This window comes from Echinops telfairi, unplaced genomic scaffold (genome assembly GCF_000313985.2).
Source record: "Echinops telfairi isolate 266 unplaced genomic scaffold, ASM31398v2 ScPeMD7_41;HRSCAF=154, whole genome shotgun sequence".
Taxonomy (NCBI): Eukaryota; Metazoa; Chordata; class Mammalia; order Afrosoricida; family Tenrecidae; genus Echinops; species Echinops telfairi.
Window position 1 is genome coordinate 794,509 of NW_022103939.1, and position 7,936 is coordinate 802,444.

Sequence of the window (7,936 nt, forward strand, 5' to 3'; positions counted from 1 at the left end):
AGCTACAGAGAAGTCTGAAAAATGTTTCCAAGAATGGAATGTATTAAGTGTATTAAGTGTAATGGCGAGTACTTTGAAGGTGATAAAATTGTTTTCTAAAAAAATTTAATACGTAGGTTTGAAAAAAAGTTCTGGGTTTTGTTTTGGGGTAGCCCCTCATATACCATGGGGTAAATGGCTGGAGGGATGATATTGTGAACAGGGATGATGAGTATTCTTTTCCTTGCGAGGTGGGGCAGTTACTACAACAATGCTGTATAGAAAAAGAGGATGAGGATAAGGTGGGAGCTACAGGTACTCAGGGCCTTTGATGTTGCTTCAGCAGAATTGTGGTTCAGGTCTGAATGAATAACCAAAGCATAGGAACCAAAGACCAGACACATGTCACTCCCACCCACAATCCATGACAAAGCTAATTGGTAGAACTTGTTAATAATGATGTCATCACAGGCCAAACTGGTGACTCCAAGTTAGAGCACAGGCAGTGCTCAATCTCATTCCTAGAGCAGTAGTGTCTCTTGGCAGCAAGTATAGGCACTGGGATGGTCAATGGATCATTCCTGAGCACCGTGGACGTGTAACTTTGATCACAAACGTGTCACTATGGAAGAGTATTAAAGAGGATAACAAATGGCTACATAGCTATCCACAGCCATACAGAGGAAGATTCCTGACTCCATGCATATAGAAACGTGGAGGGCATAAATCTGCATTTAGCATTCAGGGAGGTTGATGGACTTGGCATCTAACCAGAAGATGGCCAGAATCTTGGTCACGATGGTGGTGGCCTGGCCAATGTCCACTACAGCTAAGACAAGAAGGAATTGATACATGGGCTGGTGCAAGGCTGGTCCTGGTGGATAGTGATCAAGAGGAGGACATTGGTGTCAAGAGCTAAGAGGTAGAGCAGAGCCAGTGGCGGGGAGAGCCAGTGTTGCCATTCATGATTCCTGGGAATCCCAGCAGGATGAACTCAGACACTTGAAATCTTGGAATATTTCTATGTTCATGGTGGTATCCATATTGTGAGATGTCTTTATCTCAGCATCTGCGTATGAATTGAGGAGAAAAGGAAAACAAGGCTTCAGTTAGCTCAGCTAATGACCAAAATTTGTATTATAGGCCCTTTAGTCAGAAATTTTGTTCAACTCCACTTTTTGTTCAACTCCATTTTAAAGTCTGAATGACTCAGCAAAGGAAAGCAACCCCCAAACCAGATCTTACAATGGTGTGGTAGTCACCTAATCTGGTGTCAATTTAAGGATTAAGAGTGTATGGGTGTTGTCTAGGTGGTCAATCTGGATATAGCCATTGAGACTTCTGTGGGCATGGCCTTCTCCTGAGAATTCTGGGAAATCTGGTTATTCCTTCTTGGAGGCAGGAAATACACTCTTTGCTCACTCCCTGGGAGACATTGCAGAAGACAAGCCACGTGGATGGGAGCAGACCTCTGAAGCTGGAGAAGCCACAAAGAGACCCCTGCCAGTGCTGAGATGCTTACAACCCCACTGGACCCAATGACTTTCTACCCATTGGCCTGTGAGCTTCCTGCATTCAGCTTCATTTCATGTGTTTCATGAGTCTGAAGATGACTTTATAGATTGGTATCGGAAATACGGGCTAATATCCGATTTATGGACTTGATCTGGACTGGTCTGGGATTTTTTCTCAATATTCAATTGCTCTTGTATATAAATTTCTTTCTTATATACATATGAATGTTTGTAAATTTATTTCTCTAGGACACCCAGAGTAACGCAAATGGAGATTGTAGTAGAATAAAGAGGAAGACTTAGTGACTGTATGCTCTCCAAGGGTAGATTGTACTCATGATCAACATGGCCACAAAGCAGGCGATAAATACACTACGAAGATTTTTGAGGGAAAGAGTGGATAGGGCTGTTGCTTCCATCCTTGGTGATCTGCAAGGAGGAAATAAGTAACAATAATGAGAATTCTGGGGTCCCACATGCTGGAAGATAAACAAGGGGCCATCTAACTGAGAAACAACAAAGCCCACATGGAAGAAGCACACCAGCCTGTAAGATGACAAGGCAGCGAAGGGGTCAGGTATCAGACATCAAAGACCAAAAAAAAAAAAAAAATCATAACATTGTGAATGAAGGGGGAGTGCAGAGTGGGGACCCAGAGCCCATCCGGGGGAAATTGGACATCCCCTTGCAGAAGGGCTGTGTGGAGGAGAGGAGCAAATCAGAGTGCAGTGTAACAATGATGAAATATGCAATTTTCCTCTAGTCCTTAAATGCTTCCTCCCCCCCACTTCCATGATCCCAATTCTACCTTACATATCCAGCTGGACTGGAGGATGTACACTGGCACAGATAGGAAGTGGAAATACAGTGAACTCAAGACAGATGAATCCCCAGAACCAGTGGAAAGAGTGGCGGTAGCAGAGGTGTGTGTGGAGGGACAATGAGGGAGAAAGGGGGAACAGATGACAAGGTCTACATATGGCCTCCTCCCTGGGGGACGGACAGTGGAGAAGTGGGTGAGGGAGACATTGGATGGGGTAAGATATGATAAGATAATAATAATTTATAAATTATCAAGGATTCAGGGGGAGGGGGCAGAGGGGAGGGAAGGAGAAAAATGAGCTGAAACCAAGGGCTCAAGTGGATAGTGGGTGTTGTGACAATGATGAAGTCCACATATGTACTAATGTGCTGGACACAAATTATGTATGTACGGATTGTGATGAGTTGTATGAGCCCATAATAAAATGATTATTAAAAAAAAGGATTCTGACCATATTGTTTTTGTAAGCAGTGCCTATTGGCACATAGTTTGAAATTAAGACCATCTCATTTCCTGATCTATTGTTATTATTCACATAAAAAGTTTCCTGGTTGGTGTAAGCAATGTGTGTTTAACTGTAGGCATAGTGGTTACACACTGGACTGTTAACCTTTAAGAAACTCCAAACCACCCGTGACTGCGGGAGGAAGACGGGGTTTCTATTCCGAGAGGAAGACGGTGCTTTCTACTTCAGGCTCGGAAACTCACAGGGTCTGTTCTTCCCTGACCTATGAGGTCCCTAGGAGTTGGCATTGAGTGGTTAACAATGAGTTTGTTTTTTTTTTTGTTAACCTAAAGGTTGGAAGTTCAAAACCACTCATAAGTACTACGGAAGAAATGCCTCAGGATGAGATTCAGTGTATATTTCAACCAAGAAACACGTCTGGCGCTGTCCTGTGCTGTAATACACGGGGCCAGACTCAATAGGTGAGCATTGGGTTTGGTTTGGACTTTTTTATTCACACATGAGGGACCAGACATGGAATTATATGTCTAGGTAAGAATCATATATTGAACTCACAAATACATAATGAACCTTTAATCTTTTGTCTTCAATTTCAGCACTTTTCCCAACCAACAGGTTTTCACCAGCTTCCTCTCGATGCATTATTCATTTCCTCTTTCACCTTTGAAAGTAATGGTGAAGGCATGTCTGAAGTTATATTTTTAATAATTATTTTATTCATAAAACATAAGGAATTATATTTATCAATAAACATTTCAGATCTGGGTTTTTGTATGGTGTCGATTGGGAATATGGGAGGCATTTATCATGCACAGACATATTTTTTCTTAATGTTATGGCTCACACTAATCCTTTGTCACTCAATCCTGCTTGGTCTTCTATTATTGATTTTGATTATTCTTACATTATTGGTAAATGTGTTCAAGTAATTTAATCAGAATTTCTGGAAGAAGGTGTATTCTCCCTTCTGTCTAGGATCGTTTTCCTCTCTGCTTATTCTCGCAAACAGAGTTAATTCTGTTATAATTCTAAATATGAGTGTCTGAAAAGTCAACGTGCTATACAAAACCACACAAGAAAACAATGAGGTTAATGGAAAATGGAATTATGGGTACAGACCCCAGGAAGTTCCTTGACAACACACAAAAAGATCGAAAACAGCAGAAAGTTTAGCACCTTTTACGTAGTTACGAAGACTGCAAGTAGTATATTATCGCACACTGATTTACTCGTGACTCTTTTCAGCATTGCTGGGATGCAGGTTGGAAAGAGCTTGCAGTGAGTGCAGTCTATCATGTTGTTTCAGAGACCTTTGGAATTTATTTATTATTTGGAATTTGTCATAGTTTTCTCCATGGCTTGAAAATGTTGCCTCGTAAATTGAAAAGAATAGATATTGTCAACTTTTATGGAGAGCTAGTTGACTGTTTATCCATTCAAAACTACGTTTCCAAAACTTTCCTCTATCATAGAGTCTGGGAAGCTAATATATTCTGAGTCTCCCTTGTGGTTATAGATGGACATCTGATCTATGTTCAACCAAGCAGATGGATGTGAGTAAAAGAATGTTGATACTATTTTTCTCAACCCTTTCTTAATCTTGTTTGCAGTATGAAGCTGAGCATGGAGTTTTATGAGCTAGAGTTTAGCAACGCACCCATTGCAGCATGTCAGTTCTGAGACCCTATATGGGGTTTCTGAGGCTGTAATTCTTTTTAAATAATCATTTTATTGGGGGCTCTTACAGCTCTTATAACAATCCATACATTAATTGTATTAAGCCCATTTCTACATATGTTGCTATCATTTCCAAAACACTTTCTTTCTGTTCGAGTCCTTGGTATCAGATTCTATATTTTCCCTTATATCCCTCCAACTCCCCCTTGTGAACCCTTGATAAAGTATAAGTTATGATCATTTTCATATTTTACACAGGCCACTATCTTCCTTCACCCACATTTCTGTTGTTCATCCCCTTGAGGGGGTGGGTTATATGTCAATCACTGTAGTCCATTCCCCTTTTCCCCTCTTCTCCTTCCCCCTTCCCCCTACTCTCTTGGTATCGCTACTTCCATTATTGTTCCTGAGGTCTTTATCTGTGCCGGATTCCATGTGGTGAGAGTTCTTATTGGTACCAGTGTATATTCTCCGGTCTAGCCAGATTTTTAAGGTAGAACTGGGGTCATTATAGTGGGGTTGGGGGTCGGAGGAAGGATTAAAGAACTAAAGGCATGTTGCATGTTTCATAGGTGCTATACTTCACTCTGGCTGATTCTTCTATTCCTTGTGACCCTTCTGTGAGGGGATGTCCAATTTGTCTACAGATGGGCTTTCGGTCTCTACTCCACACTCCCTCTTTCGCATCGATCTGATTGTGTTTATTTTTGGTGTTCTGATACCTGATTCCTGATCTGTCTACACCTCATGATCACACAGGCGAGGTTGTAATTCTTGGTGGGAGCAAAGTGCCTCCTCAGTTTCATGTGCTGTGGGAAAACTACTGACCTTGATGATAGAAGTCCAACAGTGCACAGTGCCACCAGGGTAGAAAAATAGATGGAACCTTGTTGCTGGATGACACAATTGAGCAGAACTGTGAGGAGCTCCTGGTTGGTGCAAATGGTTATGTGTTGGATTTAGTGGCTGAAAGTTTGGTAGTTCTAATGCATTGAGACATAGTCAATGATTTAAAATTGCCTATCTAGCTATAATCCTTTACATGATATTTTATAAATTCTGGCCTATGATCCTATAGTTGTAATAGCATTTTGGAAGGAGTTCTCTGCTATGCTAATTCGTAGGCTTAATGTGGGTTGTATTCTGAGTCTCCACTTTAGTGTATAAACCAAGTCACTACCCTCTGTTTCCTTGAATGCCTGATCTGCCGAATGATAAAAACCACATCTCCATCAAAGTCTCTGTGTATAAGAAGCATTTCAGAAGTGGAGAGTCTTCCTGGGACGGGGAAGGAAAGAAGAGCAACGTGTGGAGCACATTTGGGATCTCTGTCTGAAGGAGCACATGTATCAGGGACCAAGAACAAAGGTACCAGAAGCTGTGGCTCAGAATAAGCCCTGAATAAAAGCAAGGAGCCAGGCCAGGACCAGACACTCAGGCAAGGTAACCATGAGATAGAACAGAAGATCAGTCCTGAGACTATGAAACTGTGAAGCAGAGCAGTCAAAGGGCTTCTTGGCCCAAAGGACAGGGCAAAGGACCGAGGGACTGAGATGCCAATGACCAGAAAGAGATTTGGATGCAGGTAGAGGTGAAGTGCTCTTGTGAGTCAATGATTTTCCTTACTTGTTATCTTTCCATATGCTGTCAGGTATTGTGGCGTTGGTTCATTTCCTTATCCTTTTCCATCCTCACAATTGTTATGTTTGAGCCTATTGTAGCAGTCGCTGTGTACACCTTGTTGAGGATCTTTCTCATTTTCACTTCTCCTCTGCTCTATCAAACATGATGTCCTTTTCCAAGCGCTGGCCTTTCCTGGTAACATACCCAAAGTACTTAAGATGAAGTCTCACCATTCTTGTTTCCAAGCTGCATGCTGGCTGACCTTCTTCCAAGACAGGGTTGTTGGTTATTTCCCTTGTACTTTTAATATTCTTGCCAAAATCATAATTCAAATTCATTGATTCTTCTTCAATCTTCCTTATTCATTGCCCAACTTTTACATGCAGATGAAGTGACTGAAAATACTATGGTTTGGATCAGGCCCACCTAAGTCCTCAAAGTAACATCCTTGTTTTCCATCACTTTAAAGAGGTCTCATGCAGCAGATTTAGTGTGTGATTTGATCTCTTGACTGCTGCTTCCATGAGGATTGATTATGGTTCCAAACAAGATGAAACCCTTGACAACTTCATCTTTTCTCCAGTTATTTTGATGTTACCTTTTGGACCAATTGTGACGATTTGGGTTTTCTTTACATTGAATGATAATCAAATTGAAGGGTATAATCTTTAATCCTCATTTGTTAATGCTCTTAGTCCTCCTGGCTTTCAGCAAGCAAGGTCGTGTCTTCACATATAAAAGGTTGTTAATGAGCCTTTAATCACACTTCTGTTTATGGGCCAGGCTGGAACAATAAACTATCACACCTTCTTCCAATCCTGATGCTGTGTCCTTCTCCATTGTCCAGCTTCTCTAATTATTTGATCAGCCTTTGATTAAGTATGATGAAAGGATACAACCCTGATGCACATCTTTCTTCATATTAAACATACAGTATTCCCTTGTTTTATGTCTCCCTTGTTCATATGATTACCTATTGATTCCTTTATAGGTTCTGGATGAGCACGCTTGAATGTACTGGAATTCATTCTACTCAAACTGTTACTCTAATAACAATTTGTTATTACCCTCACATACCCCATAAGTCCCTTTCATCATGAGTATTGACTGTGAGTTCTGTGAAGCCATTGCAGGGAATTATCCAACCCAACAGGAAAGTAGACTGTCATGAGAGGAGCAGTTGGTGCCATACTAGGTAATGGAGGATGGAGGCATGTTTGACCTCTGCCTTTGGGTGAAAGGGAAGCCCGAGGAGGTCAGATAAGCTACTGAGTGTTACTCAGTGCCATAGAGGGAGATAACCTTGGAAGAGGGTGTGAATATTTCTTTTTCTTCTGTGAACAGTCACTATTGTGTAGGGACAAAGATCCCTTTGTGGGTAAATTGGTAGAAAGACTAACAGTATAAGCCATTTGTAGCATTATAGGATGCATCTTCAAAGGGATTTGGTCTCCCTTTATTTGAGGGTTTGTGGATTTAATGAAGCCCCCATATGCTAAACAGACTTGATACAACCAACAACAACTCTATCTTACCTCATTCTTGTGTTCTTGTCCCTCCCCCCTGTTTTTTCTGGCTTGGGATAAGTGGACTTCAGTTACATTAAGCCAGTATTATCTTGTGTCTCTTATAGACAGATTCCTAATTGATGGAAAATTTGTTTAATAATGTAACTTTAAGAAATCACATTTCCCTCCTTTCCTGATGTTTTCTGTCATAAGAAGTCTAATTAATTGTCATAATATTTTTAACTTTCCTTGGTATCTTTTCACTATTTCTTTGAAGGAGAGTATATTTTGATAGTATTCATGAATTAAAGAAGAAATATGAATATGGAACAGGGCAGTCCTTTTC

General features: G+C 40.9%; 1 pseudogene; it reads right to left on the reverse strand.

Annotated features, from left to right (window-relative positions):
* Positions 1-242: 242 nt before the first annotated feature.
* Positions 243-7,622, reverse strand: LOC101646228 (annotated as a pseudogene).
* Positions 7,623-7,936: the final 314 nt, after the last annotated feature.